Below are 22635 nucleotides of genomic sequence, written 5' to 3' on the forward strand. Positions count from 1 at the left end.
TTAAACTTTCTGATCTTTTCTGACTACCTGCTAACAACTGAGTTCTGTTGACATGCAAATGTTGAATAATAGTCCCACAAACTTAGCAATATAAGTAGTTTCTGAAAATAGACTGGTTTGTTTGTTTTCCCCCACACACCCTCTTGCTAATTTTCGGTGACACTCAGCCATGAAAACAGCAGAAACCCAAATCTGTAGGTGACTCTCCAACTTGAATGGAGCATTGTCAACAGAGAATATTTTAGTCAACAGAGAAATTAGAAAACAGGAAAAATGCAGTCCAGCATACCACAGAGGAGGCATTCAGTGTCTTGTATTGAGTGGCATGATTTTAGAAACCTGGTGGTCTGTTTTTACTTGCAAGTCAGAAGACCTTTCTCAGGTCATCCTTAGGTCGGGTGGCATCATCCTGTTAACAAACTGGCCTGCACAGAACAGCCACAACTGCAGACTTAGATTTATTGAAACTCAGCTGCCATTGTGTCATCAGTCTTATGCTAGCTTAAAGACAGTCTCTCAGATGTGATTTTGAACTACTTCATCTTCCTTTCTCCAGTGATTATTTATTGGTTAATTTTACAGAGACACACACTTTCAAAGTTTTTTAGTCAACAGACAGCCCAGTGCCTTCAAGACATCTGTTGCTTCAGGGCTGTACTCCTCTCAAAGTTCTTCAATGTACTTTCCAGAGGACAAGACTGCAATATTTACATTAGCAACCGAAATGCCTTGCCTCTCAAGGCAACACAAGGAAAAAGGGATAAAATTCAGTAAAGTTCAATTTGGCTTGGATAGGGCTGTGATTTTACTACAGATTCTGGTTCTAGTTTGCCACTTCATCTCTCTGAAATTGTATTGAGCATACAGTGCAAATGATTCATAGCTGAATAAGTGGCAGTATAATAAATAAAAGTTTTCTGTCTCCACCTTCAAAATATCTGCATTTCCATAAGACCACTCCACATGCAAAACAAAGAATATGGCTTTGATATGCATAAGACAAAAGCAGTCCGGGATATTAGAAATGCATCTGTTGACTGAGGTTTTAAATCATATCAGGTATCACTGTCTGTGCAGCATTGCCACGAAGCAGAATTATCATAAAAGCCTTGTGTGGGATATGCCCAGCCACTGCCCTGGAGGGATGTCTCCTGAGATAAAAGATTTCGCAATCGCCCAGCAGGACTCCCCGAAAAGGCAACCACTTTTGAGTCATGGCGAGGAAAGGTAGACCCACAATCCTTTGGGGGACCCTATGCAGATCGTTCTGTAACCCATCGGTCTGTCCCAGACCCTCTGTAATCCATTGGTCCCCTTGCTGATCCCCTGTATCCCTATAAAAGAAGACCAATTCACCTCTGTGGAGGGAGAGCTCGTCCCTGGATTTCCCCTTCGCCGGAGGGGACCCACAATAAAGCTACCTTCGTGCGGAACCAGCCACACGGGCCTTCTCGTCTCTCTCTCTGGTCTGGTCTGGCCTGGAGGCTGCCCTGCAGAGCTGAGCTGGAATCACGAGCAGACAAATCACTGAAGAGCTGACAGCTTCTGCACGGGCCCTCCTGCCAGCAGCTGAGGGAAGACACCGGACCCCGGGAAGGCGATTCCTTTTGGGACCATCTGCCCGGGCCGGTCATCTCTTCCTGGGTCAGAGCCTCGGACCCCACCACCAGCTGTAATAGCCTTGCTTTGACACTTTTCATTTCAAGGTAATAATCTAATCTGTAAACTGCTGTTATAAATTAGTGAGGCTTTACATAAATGGAGGTAATTTAGGGAAGTCCACTGATTACCAGCAGAAAATATATCTGTGATGAGCCTGATATTTCCCACTTTGAAAGAACAACCATCATATTTCAAAGATGAGTGCTATTTGTAATTGTGTGACACGCTATTGATAGATGTAATAAATTTTATTTTTAAAATTTATTTTCTTTGATGCAAGAAAACTGTTTTATACAAACTTTTACACAGATAATTATGAGTTCTTGAGAATATTAATGCATGTTCTTTTTCTTTTATTTAGGCATAGCTCATCAAGTTATCAGACTGATGAAAAAGATCTGTCATGACTGAAAACTCATGTATTCTGTCTTCACATAAGAAAACCCAAAGACAAATAAAAAGAGCAGAACCAGGAAATATGTTGGTAAAATCAGGCTGTGTATGGCTGTCCGGCACCAAAGCATGATCCAGTTTTCATGCATGACTCCAACCCCTATCTTGTAGTAAACATGAACCATAATATCCAGTCAGTCAAACAATAAATACTGAGGTTTTAAAAACCAGGTTCAAATTCATCAGACCTATTCCTATTTGAGGCACAGCAATTTTAATATGCTAATGAAATTAATATGCTGATGGAATGTAATTGACTTGATATATTTCCTTTGCTACTGATATCTTGTCTGTGTGCCTATTCCTTCCACAGCATAGCCAGCAAGGAATTCAAGGTAAACACATTACCACAGCAAATTGCCAAGACAAACTGAGAAAATAATTAGTATCAGGCAAAACACAGACAATCCTAGACTATGTACATTTAAAGAACAGCCTCCAGGTTTGTACTAATTATTTCGGGATTAAAGCAAATACTTGTTCCAATAGAAATAAAAAACACCAGAAGGAACGCAATTACGAGTCCCTACACAGTACTAGCACCTGCTCCCAGGAGCCAGAGTGCAAGAAGCAGGAAAATTATGTTTACTTAAGTCACTATGAAGAGACTCAATTGTGGCTAAGCTTCTAAATATTTTATTCTAAATATATTTTTCTAATGATTTAATAAGATTCTCTTCATCAGGCTGGCTTGTACAATCAGGAACAAAAGTCAGTAATTCTTCCTGCCTTTTGTGGAGGCATTTAAAATCATTTGAAGAATTTGAAGAAACTGGCTTGGATGAGCTGCACTGAATATTGGAAGGAATGGATGGTTGTCTGTGGCTGTCCTGGTCCCCCCTGAGCACAACAGCCCATCCCTGGGCCTATGCAGCCATTTTTAAAGCCCTTGGTTGCAGTGTTACCTACACAGCTTCACAGACAGCTACAACAACAGTTCTCCTGCTTTGAGAGCATAAATTCCACCTGTAGGCATTTTTCCTCCATTGGCTGTGAATGCTGATCAGGACTTCACCGGTTATGTTGATGGGCCAAGCGGTCATTTACCAGTCTAGTAAATTTGTTCTGCTATATGCATTTGGCAGTCTTAAACACTTTTCTGTCCAATTTGCAACCAGATCATTACTTCTGGCATAATTTCTTCCTGAATCAATTCTTTCAGTAATTTTGAAAATATTGGAGTAAAATCAGATGCTTTAAAGGAAAAACTGTGTGCCTTTTTTGGCTCTTAATCTTTACACAGATATACAATTCCACTGTGAGTCTGGACCAATAGCCAGCCTTCTTAGAATAGAGATGACTGACTACAGGAATTTTCTTCAGTAGCTATCCAGATCTTTTTATTAGACTGTGGATATTGCAACATAATTGCTCTGTTAATAATCAAATTTGGCCTTCCACAACACATGACTTTCTTGAATTTGAGAGATGTCCATTTTCACCATCTGAGCATCTTGACATTTCCATTATGGTTCTAATAGTTTTTAAAGAGACTACCTAATTACCAAGTACTAAGTGGAAATCTTCATCTTGAAATGATCATATGAGCATTATAAAGGGAAACAAAGCATTCCTTCTCACACAAAATCTTGCCTCCTTGCTAAAAGGGATAAATTAGCAAATAATCCGAGTAATAAAATTTAAAAAAAAAAGAATCCCATGGGGAAATTTCATACACATTGTAGAATGTTTTGCAAAGTTTCTTCTACTGAATTTTACAATGTCAGTGCATAGTAGAGAAAACCATGTGAAACTGAAGTAAACACATAACTGACTTGCCTACAATACCAGCCTCCTAAAACCAAAGCTACAACCCAGCTCACAGTGAAGTACTCAAGCTAATAGTAACAACATTTTATACATCCCTTGATGCTAGGAATTTTACAGATGATGAATCTCCTGGATAAAAAAAAACTTGCTGCCACCTTAAATCAGGAAATAATACCCTACAACTACTGAAAATTCTGGCTCCAGCACCTTTTTTTTAAATAGATTTACAGAGGCAGGGCATGTCAAAAGCTTGGGGAAGCCCAGCCACACACCAACTTTCCATACACCATAGCAATGTGGACATGAGTTGGCATTACAGTGATAAAGCCCAAAGAGAAGTGGTGGCCATTTGCCCTCTAGTTTGGTTCAGAGCACAAACAGAAGCATGAGCAGCAATAGCAACTCATGAAAGCTACAGAGATACACTGACTGCAACTATGCTCAACTATCCATCCTGATGCTCCCGCTATACTGCTGGTGCTGCAGCTTCCAAGCTGACATTATCTTTTCCCTTTGCTCTCTCACACCCTCACACTTTTTGCTTTACATGCCCTCTAAAACTCATTTCTGCATCAAAATCTGCCTCTGACTGGGCATTGTCTGGTTTTCTAGGAGACAGAAGAGCTAGACTGAGAACGGAGAATGAGACAGACTTCCATGTACTGGTCATTCCCAAGGATAGGAGAAGCCACACCTATAGTTTGGAATCACAGACTTGCAGATGGAGACAAGGAACGGAGGGTTCTGCAGAGATTGCCTGGTCCTGCCCATGGCATCTGGCCAGATATCTGCCCAACCTGTTCTCACAAACCTTCAATCAGGGAATCTCTGCAGTTTTCCTACAAAAACATTTCCATTGCTTTGCTCTGCTCTCCAAAACCTTTTCCCAGTGTGCATTATAAATCTCCTTTGCTGCAGTTTGTGTCTACCACGTCAGATAGGTTCTAAATGGTACTTGAAACAGGATCTCTTGCCTCTCCCCCACCTCCTTCCACAACCTTCTACATTTATACATTTATATTTTTTCTCAGTCTTCTCTTCCCTGAAGTAGGGAATCCCACTTTCTTAAATTTTTTACTCATAGTTCAAGCTTCTTTTCATAACTCATAAGATGTGAGGAATCTCCCTGGCAGTCTCCACCTTGTTCTTACACATTGTTTTAAAAGCAAAGCCTGGATGGGAATGCAGCACTCTTGCTGAGGTCCAGAAACAGCTCTCTGTTCTCACTAGCTTTGAGATAAAAAATGCAAAGACAGGCTTTGTAGTGCTAAAAGTATGATAACAAAGTTATTCCATGTCTTTTCCCCACTATTTTCTTCTACTAGAGGTGTGTTCTTCATAGTCTGTTGGATTTTTGAATTGCATTTATGTATGTCCAGTTTTAAATAAGATAATTATTTGAGTTTTGAAAGTTAGACCACTAAATTAGTGTTTTCTTGTCTTTACTGCAGAAATCCACAACCTTAACCAAGCAATGTAATCAGAAGACTTTCAATGTTAAACAAGTACTATAAAGTAACAATAAAATAGCTAGTGGAAGACCACTAAATACCCTGTTTTAGAAGATTGCTCCTCTGGCAATGTCTGCAGCAGGGCACAGATTCTGGTGGATCCTCCAGCGGTTTTCTGTTATGGATCAGAAATTCAGTTGATCGGGTTTCTGTCCATAGGAAAGTGCAGTTTCATCAAAAACTAAACATTATATGCTGATTGATACTTTTAGTCTGATCATATCACAGTAATGTTGCTGTTTCAGTAGAGGAAAATATGTAAGTCTGACAGTATAAATATTTCAAGTTGACTATCAGTTAATATTTTTATTGTCTTAATATTGCAAAAACCCCCATAGTGTATAAATTAATTCATCTGAAAAATGAATATGAACATCTTTACCCTCCTGAAACTTCATTGTTCTTCATCATCATCATCATCATCACCATCATCACCATCATCATCATCTGATATCCTCAACATCAAATACTCCATGAGGCAGGAATTCTAAGGTTTGAAAAGTTTTGTTTCACTGGAAACCTTTACTATCTAATTTAAATGGAACGAATTACCCACAGGATGGAAATGTTAGTTTCCAGCCACGTCGAGCACTGTGATTTCATAAGAAAGCAGCTCATTAGAAATTCTTTGTATTGCTTTGTGAATGTCTGGTGTCAGTTATAAGGCATGATATACAATTTCTTTTCAATTACTAGGCATTATTAATTCAATGCACAACCAAATATATTTATGAAGTCCAACTTTTTGTCCTGATGCTAAGAATATTTAATATCTTGACCACGTTTGTCACCATTACAGAACAGAGTAAGCCAAGCTAAGCCAGGACTGCTGCACAGCCGCACCCTCCCTGCATGTCAGCAAGAGCACTCAGCAGCTGCATCTCAAGCCAAGTTGTTGATTTGATTCCCACTTTGTTGTTGTCAGGTTACTTTTCAGCAGCTTGAACCAACTGGGCAAGCTGACTGTGGAGTTGTGTGAGACTACATCTGGTGTTACTATTTGTGTGTTTACCATTCCTATCATACACATCCAGTCTTGCATGCAACCTCTTCCCCTGTGAAACAACCGAGCCAATGCCCCAGAAATCAAATGTGTCCTGAATACCAGGGAAGCTAATCAAGTTTTTTTCTCATTTAATTTTGCAATAAATTATTCTATGGAAATATAACTATAAATACACTTCCCTTTTCAATATCGTCTATCTTAATGAAATGCAGATAAAAAGTGAGTTGTCAGCACTCCCTCATCTGTCACAGGAGTGTCAGCCTGCTTCCTTTCCCATCAATCCAAGCATTTCTGCTTTGTCCTATATACAGTCATCATGTATTCAGATATAAACAACTTCACATTTGGATTCACAGTTCACATTGTGTGGTTGTACCAGTTTACCAGTCCCTTCTCCTTCTCAGATCAGAGCTACATTCAGTCCCACTTTACATCAGCCCAATGTCAGCTTATTTCCTGCTTCCCCTTCAGCTTTCTTCCTGAGTGCTCATAATCATTTTATTGAAGATCTAATTTGTTCAAGTTACCTGAGGGCTGTGGGTGTGCTGTTCTACTCATCAGAATAGTTAAGCTGAAGGCAACGAGTCCACTCCTCCTCTTGACTGTAGGTACATGGCTGAAACAAGTCCAGAGAGCTCAGCACCTCTCAGGGCAAACCCTTATATGAATGTTGCATATCAGTAATTGTGGAAAGGAATAAATGAGGTACCCTCTTGTAGTCCAAAAATACCAAACTTTGCCCTAAAGCCATTTCAAGGCAGCACCGTACTGAATGTCCCTGCACCAGTACTGGGAACTGTTCTAACATATATTTCTAACTATCCAACTTTTTTTATGTAATGCATCAGAGGAGCAGAGATATTGCTTCTTTCCCCTGTAACCAGAGGGGAAATGATGGAACATTCATTATAGTAATTTATGTCAGTCATGTACGCACTTAAACCAATAAAAAATCCTGCCAAATATTCCTCCAAAGCCAAAGTGTATTCCTGAGGAGTGATAAAATATTTCACCAAACACATATATATTTTTTTAAACAAAGCCTCTGTTGAAGAATCCAGGTATTTCTTTTGATGTTATATAATGCCTGAGAGTTAAATATAATAATCCCTGGCTCTGTTAGTGTTTGTTATTCAGCCCCTCTACTGAAGGCTTCTAACTTGAGCAAATTTACATTGGACCAGAGCCTGACACAACATATTAGCTCAAATGTAAAGAACTTATTTGGGTTTGGTGGGGGAAATATTTATTGAAAACAGAGTTTTTTAAAAGTTGGTTGTGATCAGTATAAATTAACATTTAGATTGTTTGGAACTTCTTCATCGTAAAAGAGAATCAATCAAACATTAGGAAGTTTATCCCAATTTTCTAAATTTTACATTTATCTCCAAGCTATCTCCATCATCAGAGAAGTCTCATCACTTAAAAGGATTCAAAATAAAATGTTAAAATCAATTTGACAGATTAAACATTTTTTCTTTAAGAAATATGTTCTATTTTGCCTTAAAAAAATCTTAATCATTGAAAAGATACTTTAGAATATTGAGCAAAATTCTAAGTGTTTACATTTTTCATAGTTTGATTTTTCTAAAATTTATGGCACATAGAGTAAATTGTTGACTGTTGATAGCTTTTCTCTGCTTTGGCAGTCCTCACTGCTCAGAATCAACAGAACATCCGTTAAAGTGACTGAGTATCTGGGTGAAATCCATACCAACATGCAAGATCCAAGTAAACAAGCCCAACGCACGAGGGCTTCCCTATAACCCAGGGCAAGAAACATATTTCTTCATTGCTTGGAATACAAATGACCCATGAATTCAGCTGCTTGGAAAGAGTCTCACCATTGAGTTTTGTCTCTAAGGTTCTCCTGTTCCCAAAGCCTCCACCACACTTTTGTGAATCTTGCCATCATAATCAACTGGGAATCACTTGAACGGAGCCTGTGCTTCAGGGGAGTCTTGTCTGATACTTTTTGGCATGGAGAGAAACTTTATAAAACATTCAAAGACAGTTTTGCTATTGTAGTTTGATACACAGTGCTCCACCTGCCACTTCTATCAATATTATTTTCCCATATTTACATCCTTCATCTGTTTTATCACCAAAGTCCTTACTTGCACGGACAAACTCAGTGATGATTTGTGTGTGAAAGGCAAGGAGAAGTTGAGGTCTTATAAACTGCTATCACCAAACTATACACGCTATAAATAATAATTTATTTGAATTATTATTTGTATTAAATTCAGTCTGCACCTAGGTAGATATTTTGGTGTATTATGCTTTGTGCCCAGGGAATCTGACTCCTCATCACCTGTACAGGCACCTTACCAGTGCACCTCATTCTGCCTCATTTGATGTACAAGAAAAGACGGAGAGAAAAGGCTGGGTTTGTTCAGACTAGACTAATCTAATTTCTGTCTTCAGCTACCTAATCGGTCATTCTAGAGGAGATTGAGTCTTCTCAGATGTGCATGGTGAAAAGATGGGAAATGGACACTGGCCCCAACATGGGGAAATTCCCGAAAAATATATTTGGAAAAAATCATCTTCCTTGAGGGTGATTTCATGCTGGAAATGATGGTCTTCTTGTGATAATTTGTTGCATGTTTGTCATTAGCACATCCATTTTTTTAATATAAAAAATTCTTATAGACTTTATTAAACATGTTTTTACTCAAGAAGGAAAAGGCAAATATTTTTCCAGTAACACAACTATAAACCAACAGAACCTATGATCGACACCTCTGTTTTTGAGCAAACTACAGACATTCTTGATTACCTTGAGCTTCCTACAGGAAGCTGGAAGTTCTTCCTGCAGTGCATCCGAACCACATTAAAATAACCAAGATATGATGGAAGTTTCAATAAAGGAGGAGAGGCCACTGAAAGCCAAAATGGGCCATTGTCTAACCAGGGAAAGATACCAAATCTTATACTGATTAGGTTAGACAAGGACTTTGTCTAACAGTTCCAGAGAATTTGTGACCTCTGGGCTGAACAGACCAAGCAGGGGCAAGCACTTCCACTAAAGGAGACAGCTATGTGGCTGTGAATTCTTCTTCAGGTTATCCCTTCCCTTTCCACCAATGGAACATGAAGTGCTCAGGCTCAGTTATCCCATCTTCTTTCCATTTAGGATTGATTTTCACCAAGCAGTAAAGACAGCAGTGTAATAGGATAAGTTTTACAGTGACTAAAATGGCTACATTATGGATTACATGCTTGCCTTTTAATTTCAAATGAAAAATACATCTTCAGAAGATCTAAACTTTCACTGATACATAAGCAAAAAACGTGTGCGTTTCTCTCAGTTCCTATTTTTCTTACTTAACGAAAACAGAATCTGAACTTTTCTGTTTCAGATAGTTGCAAAAATGAGCTTCCAGATTCAGTTTCATAATAATAATAATTTCCACCAAAGACAAAAACTTACCTTCAAGAGTCAGCTTTATACATTTGGTTACTTGTCCTCCAGTTTTTCCTTGATGGTAATAACTGTCAGCTGGAGAACTCAGAGTGCCTTTGGATAAGTGTACTAAGACACGTATTTTCTTCCAGAGAGCTTCTTTAAATTGGCCCTTAAGGGGCAACTACATTAAAAAAAAAAAACAACAACAAAAAAAGAAGTCCTTCTAACATCTAGCAGCTACTAAATTTATAAGTAGTTTAAAAGCTAAAATAATTTTACTTGATGCTGTCTTGACAGATGACATACAATAACATTCTACACTGCGAGATGGAACACATACTATACAGAGGAATTTGAACAGTTAAAAAAACATGCCTAAACTACTGTATCCAAAAATTATACATTTCCTATTCCCCTTGGGTGCACAGTTAGCTGTGAGCTCCAAAGATGTGCCAGAAGGAGCAGAGCATTACAAAAACAACAGTAACAGTAAAAACTCCCCAGTCCCCAAATCCATCTGAATGAGTAGACACCACAGACCCTGTCAACTACCCTCCTGTAACTTCCATTTTATGAGCTTGAACTTGGAAGAGCTAAGAACAAAAGCTGGTTTTGTTGCTCCTTTCTAGAGGCAAAGGAAACATATCCCAGATTCATCCCAGGGAATTTCTCTATTGATTTGAGACCATTTGTCATCTACTCCTGACAGAACCCATGCACCTTAACTTTGCTTTTCCTCATTAGTGACGGGAAATGGGCATTAAATTCTTCTGTTCTCCAAGACCAGTAGATGTTATTTCCCATGTTCCACATTATAATGTCAAGGCTGATCTCACAGTTCAAATATAACCAGATATGAGTTCATGAGATGCAAATACTAAACGCTATTGAGAACTGCACCTCAAATCAAAATTTTCATTCCAAAACATGCTTTGGAATACATGCTTTCTGTTCATAATTGCAGAAAATTACCCCTTGAAAAGTGATATGAAGTGTATATATTTACAGTTTTTCTATTAATACCTTGGGTTCTATTCTGGGAGCAATATGGAAATATCTGCACAATGCCTCTGCTCCTCTCAAAGGTTTCTGTGACATGTAGGAACACATCTAGTCAGTTTTATTGCTATAATTTCTCACCCAGCTAAAGCACACCTTAAAGCAGAAATGTTTTACTATACAAGAGCAGACATGGCACACGAACATTTCTTCTATGCTGGGGACCCATTTATGAGCAACAAAATTTTACCACTCCCTGAAAATAAGTTACATGATCTTCTACAAAGGGTTGTGGGAGAATGAGGGAGGCATGTTCTGAAAATGAAGAGCACTTGAAGAAACTGTAGGGAATATTCTCTGCTCTGCAGACAGAGCAGAAGGTGATCTTCTTGACTGTAATTTGCTCCTATCCAGCACATTTGTAGAATGAACTCACATTGTTTTGGACTCTATTCAGACCATAAACACTGGTGTCCCTGTTAGTAACATCTCTAATGCTCTGGATTGTAGCGGGTCCCCCTCCCCACACAGATGACATGAATATGCTCTATCAGCTAGGAAGTGACCCTCACTGCTTAGACATCTTCCAGTCTGATGCTCAGCCACCTGCTTAAAGTATTGTGTGTCATACAATGCAAATGGAAGAGATAAAATCTACTTCATACTTTAAAGAATGTCTTATGCTTTTACACAGCCCATTTTCTCTTCTCACCCCCCTCCTACTTCTGCTGCTCTGGAGTCTCTGCCCCAACTCACAGATGCCTCAGGAACAACCCACTCAGTTCCAAAACATCCTGCTCTATTAGTAGTACAATCTATTACTATTGCCATGAGTCAAGCAGAGATTTTCCACTATTCTCTTGTACTTGCTTAAAACAGCTGCATTATTATCTCCTGATCAGAAGTATAAACTGAACACAGCAGAAGATCAGGCTTGAAAACCACTCTCAAGTCTTAATTTATGTAGAGTGGTCTGCAAGGTCATTGTTTCCAAGCCAAAATTCAATTCCCTTATAGAGCGTAATATATTAGGCTGCTCAAAAATAATGAAATAAGCATTTTCAAAAAGTCAAAGGCTACTCTGAATGACTATTTTCTCACCGTGAACATGACTAATATTGTCTTATATTTGATAATATTTTATTTAAAAATCTAACATTTTCTTGACATGATGAGAAGATAAAGGATGAGGAGATGGTAAAAAGATATACCAATTGAAATACTTCATCCTTATTGTGGTCGTTTGTTACAACTGTGTTAAGCCTGCTGGATTCTACAGATTCAGCCATGTGGAATATTGCCCGTGAGACACATACCAAGTGAGTGTGTTCATATATTCTTTGAAGGCTCTAGTTTGAAGTGAAGCAATTTTATTTGCCACCCTAAAATACTTCCTGTGCATCTTTATCAAAGTGCTTTTGAGGGGTATCAGAAACACTGGAAGGTTTTAAAACCAGTGATATTCAGCACTCCTTTAACAAACCTTCAGTGGGGAAGAGAAAGGATGTGGAAATTGAGTTCCTTCATATTGAGTCAATGGACTGAATGGTCTAAGGCAATTTGGGAAAGTCAGAAGGTCAGATCTGCTTGAATCACCTGATAAAGCCCATTTGGCTCTGATATTAGGAACTCAAGGCATCCTCAGCTTGGTCTTCCATGTTAGACACTATGCACTGCCCTTGCTGACATGCTGCATGCGTGTCTTCATTACCTCCTGGCTCCCATGAACACCAGGCTCATGCTATTTTTTTGGCACCTCTTCCCACCAGTCAAGCGGAAAATTATTATTCAGAAGTAAAATGCATGTGTGATTTAGATGGTGGTAGGCCACAAAAGAGGAAACTGATGACATAAAGAGCCGTGTTCCATGCCTATAAGTTTTTGTGAATGTGGAAATCAGGATGTTTGAATAACCCTTCCCCAGAACTTTCTATAGGATGGAAACAGAAAAGCTGACTTGCTAAACTTAGCAAAGTGCAGTCTCATTTCAAAGCTAGAGCATTTTAAGTTAGAAGAAGGGTTTGGTTTCTCTTCACCCTACCTGACTGCTTATTCTGCTGCATCTAACAACAAACTTGAAAGTCCAGGATATTGCAGCAGTTCTCTAACCTCCTCCTTTGAGAGAAATGTACTTCAACAACATTTTCCAAGTTTACTATTGTCACATTATGCCTCTTTCACCTTAGAGGATGCTGATACATTTTAATTAAGTCAACATACTATGAAGGGGTTAGATCTTTAAAGAATAATTTCATGGTATTTGCATTTAGTAGCAATCAGTTATTATTAGAGGTTAGAAAAATTTTATTGAGATCTTTACTCAAGTTTTCTAAGGGTGAAAAAGAATATGATCTGTTGTAACCGCTAGATTTTACTTAGCAAAAAATTTTAGATTTTGCTTAGCTGTAGCTCCCTGAGTGATCAGCGGGGGTTACCTAGGGCAATGTGACCTGTCGCACCCCGCAGTCCATTTCGGACAGCCCCACGATCTTGCTCTGGTCAGCTAGCAGCATTACAACCAGTGATGACAGAGGCGAGAAGGGTCTCCCATGAGGGTAAGAGATGACTTTAATCACATCTTAAGCTGGCAACCCTCAGAAGCAGAGACATCTCATGGTCTGGGCGTGGGAGGGTTTTGTCAGGGGCTCAGGGGCGGTCCCTGGTGGGGTTGGGGTACAAGAACAAATAGGGAGGGCCTGAGGGAGTGGCCCAGGTTAAGTAAAGGGGGGAGCAGGAAGGGGAACATGGCATGAGAAAAGCAGTGGGTTAACAGGCTATCACAATGATCTCTTCTCCAAGTACACAGTGAAAATTCCACTTTGTTTCAGGCTCTAATCCTGTGAGAAAAAGTTAAATTCAAAACATTTTAATACTGGACTCATACATACGTGACACAGGTATTGGATTGTATGAGCACAGCTGAATGCTTCTTTCAGCAAAATAAGTTTATTTTGAAGTAGTGCCAAGATATCATCTACCTTAGTTTTCTATCTGCAGATAGCAAGGACAGGACAGCTACATTTTGGCAGGAAAGCACTGATATTTATTTATATTTAGAAATGCAACCTACATTTAGTGCAATTAGGAGGCCCTCAGAATTCTAAATGTGAGTCCAATTATGAAAAAACCAAAACAGAAATGAAAACATATATGTCTAACTTTAGAACCCTGATAATGCAGTTTTGGCCTTCACTTAGTAGACAGCTTCCAGCAGTTTTAGATGGTATCACCATTTACATTTCAGTTCCTCCACTTAAAATAAAGGCCAACGCCTTTTCGAGTTTCATGATGTAATAAATAAAAAAGAAACAACAAAACCCAAGAAACCCAAACCAGGTAACACCTCACTAATAAAAGAATCTATTCAAAATAACACCGCCAATGCAGAAAGGTTTCCTTCCATGATGGCAACTTGTATTTCCATATATAAAGCCAAGTTCTGCTATTTTTAATCGAATGTTAGGAAGCCATACTAGGCATAAAGTAAGCAAGCAAGTACCATGGTTCCATGAGCCAGTTTTTTTATTTTAGAGGATCTCTCAAAGCAACAGAGAATCTATTCCTCCAGCAGAAATGTCCTTTCGAAAAATGGCCCAAGAAAGGCTGCAACTGAGTGTCAGTCTCTTTGACAAACTCATGCTGCCTCCTGTGAATGTCAAAATATGCTACTTAATTATGAGACAAAAAAAATACTGAATATTGAACAAAAATTTTGAATATTTAAAATATATATTTTGAAGATGATTAAAGCATGTTAGCAGATAGTATTTTAAATAAATGTGTCTAAAATTCCACCTCTGATTTCTGGGTTTTTTAAAGTGTTCATCTCTTGATAAGTGATGGATCTCTAAGGACTTGTTGGAACTGAGCTATTTATCAAAAGTCGCATGTGGGGAAACAACAACATACACTGAGAACATGCTGCTCTATTCTAGCACAGTGAGTAGTGTACAAGAACAAAACACACACTGCTGATGGTGACCCATCTTATTCTGGACATTCATGTATTCACGTGACATGATCTATCAGTTGTTAAATAAATTTACAGTACTGTATTTATGGAAATGCTTTTCTGAAAGGGTTTCTCTGGGTTCTGATTCATGTGTGCTTTCCAAAGTTGTAAAAATCTGAACTGTGATTCATCTAAAGACATTTAAAGATATAAAAGATATTTATCAATTTTTAAAGATGCCCCTATAATACCTCTTTATAAAACAAAATTGTATTTCACATTACCCAGCTTTCATTGGTTTGCATTTTTATTTCTCATATTAAGAATGCTTTCCTAGATAGGCCTGGATTGGAGGAGACCAGAAACTACCAGACCATATTTATTATGACTGTGAAATTTTGACTTTCATCCTATTTCATGCTGTGGGAGACCATTGTCTTAAAGCCAAAAATCTTTCATTATAGTCAATGTGGTGACCTTGACAGAAGACCAGAGATTTCAAGTGGCCACATTCCTGTAATTCTGTAAGTCAGTATGGACAGCCACTGAGCATGTCTCTGCCTCACTAACCAGACTATTTGCTACATTGTGAACTACAGACCAAGTTTCAAAGGCCGGTTTAAGCCTCACAGATGCTCAAGATGCTACAGCCAGAGTGCTGCATGGGTAGGGTGCATTCCACCACTGCTGTCTAAATCCATCATTTTTGCTCATGTGACACATCAGAATCCTGTAATTTTCTGTAATATTCCTGTAAATCTTTAACCAATGGAAAAAGCTGTCAAGGAAACAAATTTTTCAGACTGTTGTGTTATCTAGGATGGTAAATTCATATATGTTGAGTGAGGCACACTCAAGGTGGATACTGGTGCTTTTTCTGCAGCTGTAATTACTGCAAGTATACACTCACAAACACTTTGTCCTTTCCAAGAAATTTCTATGCAATCCAATACTTACACTCATTAACCTTCTTGCGCTGTGGGATTCAGGACACTTACATGATCCCACTCTTGATTAGTTTTGTGTCTTTGAACAAAACCTCTGTTTCTCTTCTTTCCTCTTCCCCCATTTAATAGAAGAAAATTCAGGATGAGATTTTGTAGCGGGTTAGGTTTGTAACCGGGCGGAAACACCAATTTAGTGTAGTGCTTTGGCGCAAAATACTCATTACTGTTTACCTTCTGTGAGATAAGAATTAGGAGAAACACAAAGCAAGCACCAAACTTGAAAGAATATAAAGAAGTTTTTTAACAGACCTAAAAGAGGAAAAAAAAAATTATACCACACCTTCAGAACTCTCCTCCTCCCCCCACCTTCCTCCCTTCTCCCACTGACAATGTAAAAAGACAACCCTTGAGATGTTCAGTCTGTTTACCACTTCTATAATAACCTTGTTCAGTCCATTTAGAAAGAGGAGTCTCTCTTGCCCATGCTATGAACACATTATCACAACGAGACAGCTGCCCACTTCCAAATAACTCTGTTCAGTCCATTGGAAGAGGAGTCTCTCTGCTCACATGTGAGTCCCTTCCCCCAACTTGCAGCTTCTCCCACAACTGCTTTCGAGGGTCCACTCTTGAAGTTTTTTGGGGTACAATTTTAAGGTTGAGCCGTTCAGAAACAAAAGTTCTCTTCACCCATCTCTGGGAGCATTTCATCTCTAAGAACAGAGGCCCTTCTCCTTCCCTGGGAGCAAAGGGTCTTCTTCAGCTTCATCTTTAGGACTATCTCTGGGAGCATCTCTAGGAACTGAGGTTTTCTCCTTTCCCATTTGGAGCAAAAAGTCCTCATCGCTTCCATCTCTCCCTGTCCAACTTCTCATGAAATTACAGCTGTGTCAGCATCTGCCTATCTCAGCGCAGGTGCTTTTGCTCACAAGTACGAGCTGAACACTCCACCCCCTGTATCTTCATGAAATTACAATGGGTACTCTGATATATCATAGCTTTACAACAGAATCTCAGCTTTAAGCATCTCCTCTTTCTCTTCCCTCAGGTTTTCAGCTATTCAGAGCACTAAAATGGTTAATCCCACCTCGGCCTTGCAGCTGGAATGTGGCTTATCGCTGTTGGTCACCTGACCTCTGCCGGACAGTGGTGCTGCTTTTGCTGAAATCTTGGCCGCAGTGGGGAGGGGCGGGGGGGAAGCCGAGCTGCTCCGGCTGCCCACAGCAAGGTTGCGGGGGTGTTCTGCGGGTGGAACAGGGCCCATCGGCTCCAGGAGGCTGTGGCCTGGCCCAGCCTGGTCCGAGCAGGGCCTGGGCCGGGCCCACTGGCCCCCAGACTGGGCCCGCAGCCACCTGTCCCAGCACCGAAAACGAGAGAGAGATGTGGGGGGGTTTGTGTATTCTTAAGTGTGGATCACAGAGGTGGTCACAATTTTAAGTGGCTTAAAGAATTGTCCATATTCAAACTGGTCATCTGATAGGTTCTGTCAGGTCATGGGGGGAAGCTGTAAGCACTCCTTTGTGAGAACATCACTTCCGAGACTATGCTAGCTAACCCATGACAGATTTGTATGACATCTGCCTTTCTGAATTATATTGCTTCTGCAGCTTGATTCTGATGGTAGGAAAATTGAAGAGTCAGAACGGTTTGGTTTGGAAGTCACCAGTAAAGGTCCTCCAGTCCAACTCCCTGGCAATCAGCTGGGACATCTTCAACAAGCGCAGGTTGCTCAGAGTCCAGTCCAGCCTGGCCTTGAATGTTTTCAGTGACGAGGCATCCACAACCTCTCTGAGCAATCTGTACCAGTGTTTCACCACTTTCATCATAAAGATTTATTTCTAATACCTAGTTTGGATTTACCCTATTTTAGCTTAAAACCATTATCCCTACTGCTACTAAACCCATGAATGGATTTTGAAATTCAGACATCCTTGAGATCCTGAGAGTGAAACTATCAAATTATTTTATATGCAGCACCAGCATTCTTATTTGGCAAAGACTCAATGTTTAATAGGGTTTGATAGTTTGAATGATGTAATCGAATGAAGGCTTGTCATGAGAAAATGCTCAACACAGCAAGAATTCAGTGGAAGTGGGCAATTATATTGAAAAATTCATTCACCAGTAATCAGTTCCTTATTTGTGCTAGGGAAAAAATGAACAATCAAGCAAGCTTGAAGGTCATGGCTTTTAATGCCCACATTCCTTCTGCTCTATATGATCTACTGCAACTATGACAAAAAAATATTAAGACACATTTTTTGGCTCTATAACCAACAGTATTGATATTTTTATTTGGCATCTCTATGCTCTTTGGGCTTTATTGTGGCTGTGCTGAACTTCTCACAGTTGAAAAATATTTTCAATATCTTGAAAAAAGAAAAAGCAAAACCAAAACAAATGAAAGTTTCTTGTCAGGCGGATTTTCCCCCACAGCTCTAATTTTAAATAATGAAGTATTTCCTTGCAGAAATATTGTGGATTATTCTATTAAACCAATTAAAAAGTGATGAATGTTGCCCTGTACCACCATTTTCACCACCTTATAGAGGTTTTTGCCCTGCTATTATCTATCTCCCTTCTGCAACAACTATTTGGCTGCAGCATGCTGTTACAGGGCTCAAGTCCTCTGGCTTCTCTCATTCATTCTGTGCTTGGAAACTCATGGAAGTTCATAGCTTTTCTAAAACACACAGCAGATGTGAACCCCTGCTTTTCACCATGCAGGCTGCCCTGACTCTACAGGAGCCTGTCCCAAAACTTTAGTCTTGGGCATAAACCTTTGTTAACGGCAACAGCCTTTTGTGAAGCTGAAAATGATGGCCTGAAACACTTACCTTGAGCCTAATCAACATGCTAATCTGCTTCTAGACTCCAACACTATAGAGTTTGTTTGCCTAAGCACCACAGAGGTCAAAGTGAAGATTAACTAATCTTTGGAGAACTAACCCCTAAAATCTTCTCCTCTCTAGAAAAAAGCCACCAGTATCCTGTCTTCATTAGGGCAGCCATATCAAATGTTCACTTTCCTATCAGCCACTCTGTGACTTCTAAAAAACTACAGCTGAAGAATATTTGTCTTCTGTTGCTGCAGCCTCACAGATCAGTGGCTTCTTCAAGCAAAAGAAAACAACAACTTCAACTGCAGTGAAAGTAAGGCTGGTCCATGGGAAAGTTTAACTGCCTGGAAAGTAGACAAACTAAAGTTTTCAAAGCCTATTAATGTCCTGTTAAAAATAAAATAAAATACATTCTATAGCATAACCCTTCCTCCCCACCCCCCCTCCACTCCAGCTCTTGCAAGTCTGTGAAGTACACTAAAGGCAGTACTTCCTCATTCCTGCTCCTGGTGCTCTCTGGCAATTCCCAGAGTTCCCAGCCACCAACCCCTTATCTCCAGATACTGGCAGCCTCTGGAAGGCTGCCTGATTGCTCTGCATGAGTCTCTCTAATACTACCCACATATTTACAATGTACAGGTGGCCCTCTGGGCTTGTGTTAAAGCACAGTGGTAGAAATCAGATTTGAATACGCAGGCAATGAGATTTTACCTGTTTCTGCTTTGGCGTATTCTGCACACAATTCCCAAACAGATGCAAATATCAGTGCTCCCTAAACACAACACTGGATAGCAGAACTGGAGTAGACAGGATACTTTTAAACCACAGACCCTGAAGATATCTCCTTCCTCCCCATCCCTCCCCAGTACAGAGAACCAGATCTGCTGTGAGAAAAAGCTGTGAGAACTCATCACAGTTTGTGTCTGTCTGCCCTTTAAGGGCTGAAGACTCATATTTCCCTGTTAGAGAATCAAATGTTCTCTTTTTAGGTGAAAACCATCAGAAGGTGTAACTCTAAATGGCATTATCTCAAAAGAAAACTGCAGACTCACAGAGGTATTTGGGTATCCCTCCACTCTCAGGAGACTGATACATTCTGGTATCCATGATGGCAGTTGTTTGTCATCTTGGCAATGAAGAAATGATAATTCCTATGTAGACTATTCACCTTTGCATATTGGGGTTTTTATGCATTCGTTAATTTATTTCATTATCTGAACTTGGAAGAGTACGATAATGTGCTTTGACCCCCTGAAAACAATTCTAACTTCCTGAAGGACCTTCTAAAGCTGTATACACTGTATACATGTATTTATACAAACAAGGATGTATTTATATTACTCAAATAAAGCCTCAATAGTTTCGAAGTGCCACCCTTCTTTCATAAATCTGGAATTCAATATAGGCTTTGAAAACTAACTAGGAGAAGCTGGAATTACTTGAAATCAGTTAGCAGAGAATATCATAATGGAGTTTACGTCGTCAAAGGCAATTTTGTATCTTAATACTAGAAAGAAAAGGTATAAAATCTATTCAAGGCAAAGAGTTACTGTACACAAATCAAAGGCTCTGAAAAAATTGTGGAAAATTATTCAGCCTACATTTCTTTCAGCCCCTCAGAACAGTGGTTAACCAGTCAATTTGAAAAGCTTGGACAAGGCCATTATAAAGACATGGGGCAGTCTGGCTATTTGAAGCTCCAGCTGTATCAGAAGGTGGCACCTTCTACGCAGAAACCTTACGTTACCTCGGCGATGTTTCCAAGACTGTTATGGGCAAGACTCACAAGCAAAACTTTCTTCAGTCCTTTGGATACTTTTCACCACTCCAAAAAGAAATTCTAAGCCACTTCCATTCTTGCAAAAAGTATGACTGGTCACTAAAACAGCAGAGATTGTTTTCATCTTTATTTTGGTAATAGATCGCATTTTCAATTCAGGTACCTTAAACAAAGCACTAGCAAAGATATGCATCCTTGTCTTAGATAATGCAGACAGAGAGAGTAAAAACTTGGTATTTAACCTAAATATAAGCTTGATTTCTTGGTCAAAACAGCAGGGTGCTATGTTTAGCAGAAATGTTTATTCATCTTTATTAGCAACTGAGCAGTTTGACTTCCTATCATACTCATATATGTTACAAATCTGGCAGGAAGGTCTACGAAGTTTGGAATTTGTGTACCTTGGATAAAACCAGCTTTCTGGTCCTGAATATTACACAGTTTCAGAAAAATATGAGCAGCTTCAAAATTTTCAACTAGCACAATACAACATAAAATATAATTATTCAGTTGAGTGTCTATGTTCTTTGTTGAGTGGAGGGGTTTTCTGCCACTGGGAGCTGGCAGAAGAGGGTTTTACCCCTTGCGTGCCAACACAAAGAAGCCCAGAGGTCAATGCTGAAACTCCTCTGGAAGGCAGCACTCAGTGCCCAACACACAATGATAAAGGGGTAGAGTTCCTCACCCAAAAGGGGCTGGATCTTTCTGTTGCTGTTAGGCAGCCACGCAGGCGAAGGCAAAGAAGTAAAGAGAGGGGACTCTCTGCACGTGTTCCACGCAGGTTTATCCTGGTGAAAAGACAGGGACAAAGCGGCTAATTGGTGGGAGGGTCCAGGGATCTTATACTGGGTACAGAATAGGTGGGGAAAGGGATCTCAGCCAATGGGATAGAGACAAGCAGGTGGGATTGACAGGAAGGGAACCAATGGGAACAACACATAGGAGGGACTCAGGGAAGGATCCAATGGGGCATCGAGGAACAAAGAACTTTCTAGAACTAATACATATTAAAGAAGGAAAATGAATATACATAGCTTCATACATAAAACAAGGCGACAAAATATTAACCAATTGGGGAAAACAAGCAAAAGGTAAAACAAGGGAATCATGGTTTCTCACCATGACTGTAAAGTTACATGCTAAACTTGGGTTGCTAACCACCACAGCTGGTTGTCTGAGTTCTCTTCAGGAGAAAGAGTAGCTGCAGCCACCTGCACCGCTACAGTTGAGTATATTTTTTTACATCGCGTGAAGACTAAATAGGATCAAACTTCTTTGAGTTTGTACTTTGAGACTGTACTGGCACTGGGTGGGGTAGAGTTAAATTTCTTCATAGTAACTGTGGTTTGTATTTTTGCTGGAAACATTGCTGATAACACAGGGATGACTTTGTTATTGCTGAGCAGCACTTGCATAGAGCAAAAGCCATTTCTGCTCCTCATCCCACCTGTCAGGAATGAGGCCACACTCAATTTGAATTTTAAAATTTAATTTATTAAACAACATGGCCAAATTCCTTAATCAAAAATAGCTTATCCGAGTTTGCAGCGATCAAAGACCCTTAGAGCCAATACAGCAATAGACCCAATGCAGAGACCCACAGCACTGGGGTTTGCTTGGGCTAGTCCCAAGCAAAGTCTTCTAACAAGCAGGCCTAACACGCACAGGGCCGAATTTGCTTGGGCTAATCCCAAGCAAAAGAGTAGTCTGTAGTCCGGGACAGGGGTTTTGTATCTCTCTGGCTCCTCCCATCACTGCCCACTGTCCCACCTTCAAGGTAAGAGATGATTGGTAGAGCCCTTCTAAAGTCCAAATCATTGGCTCTAGGGTACGATTGGTATGATGTAAAGTCCTTTGACCAATGGCTCGCTTGCTGCTAGGGGTTCAGTCTCTAGGTGATGTCATCCAGACTTTTGGCGGGAGAATCTTGCATTAAAATTCATGGTTTCCACGGAGCTCAGTGACAGGCTCCCAGCTGGCCTTCTAAATATAACTCTTTGGCAACACGTGAGGAGGGGCTTTCCTTTTCTGCAACACAGCTTACCTTGAATATTAATTCAGGAAATATTACAAGGATTTGTAATACAGTCCAAACTTCCAAACCTTGACTGGAACATCAGATTAACACTTAGCATTTAAGATTTGTAAGAGTGAAGAATTTAAGAATGTAAACTTTCCTAACTTGAGGGATTAATCAGCAACCCAATCATGTACCAACAATACCAGTAACTTCTCACTAATTGTTCATCATCCCATGAATGCAAAAGCCAAACTCTTTACTTCATTTATGACACCACCCCACC

The sequence above is a fragment of the Corvus moneduloides genome, chromosome Z (genome assembly GCF_009650955.1).
Source record: "Corvus moneduloides isolate bCorMon1 chromosome Z, bCorMon1.pri, whole genome shotgun sequence".
In the NCBI taxonomy this organism is placed as follows: domain Eukaryota; kingdom Metazoa; phylum Chordata; class Aves; order Passeriformes; family Corvidae; genus Corvus; species Corvus moneduloides.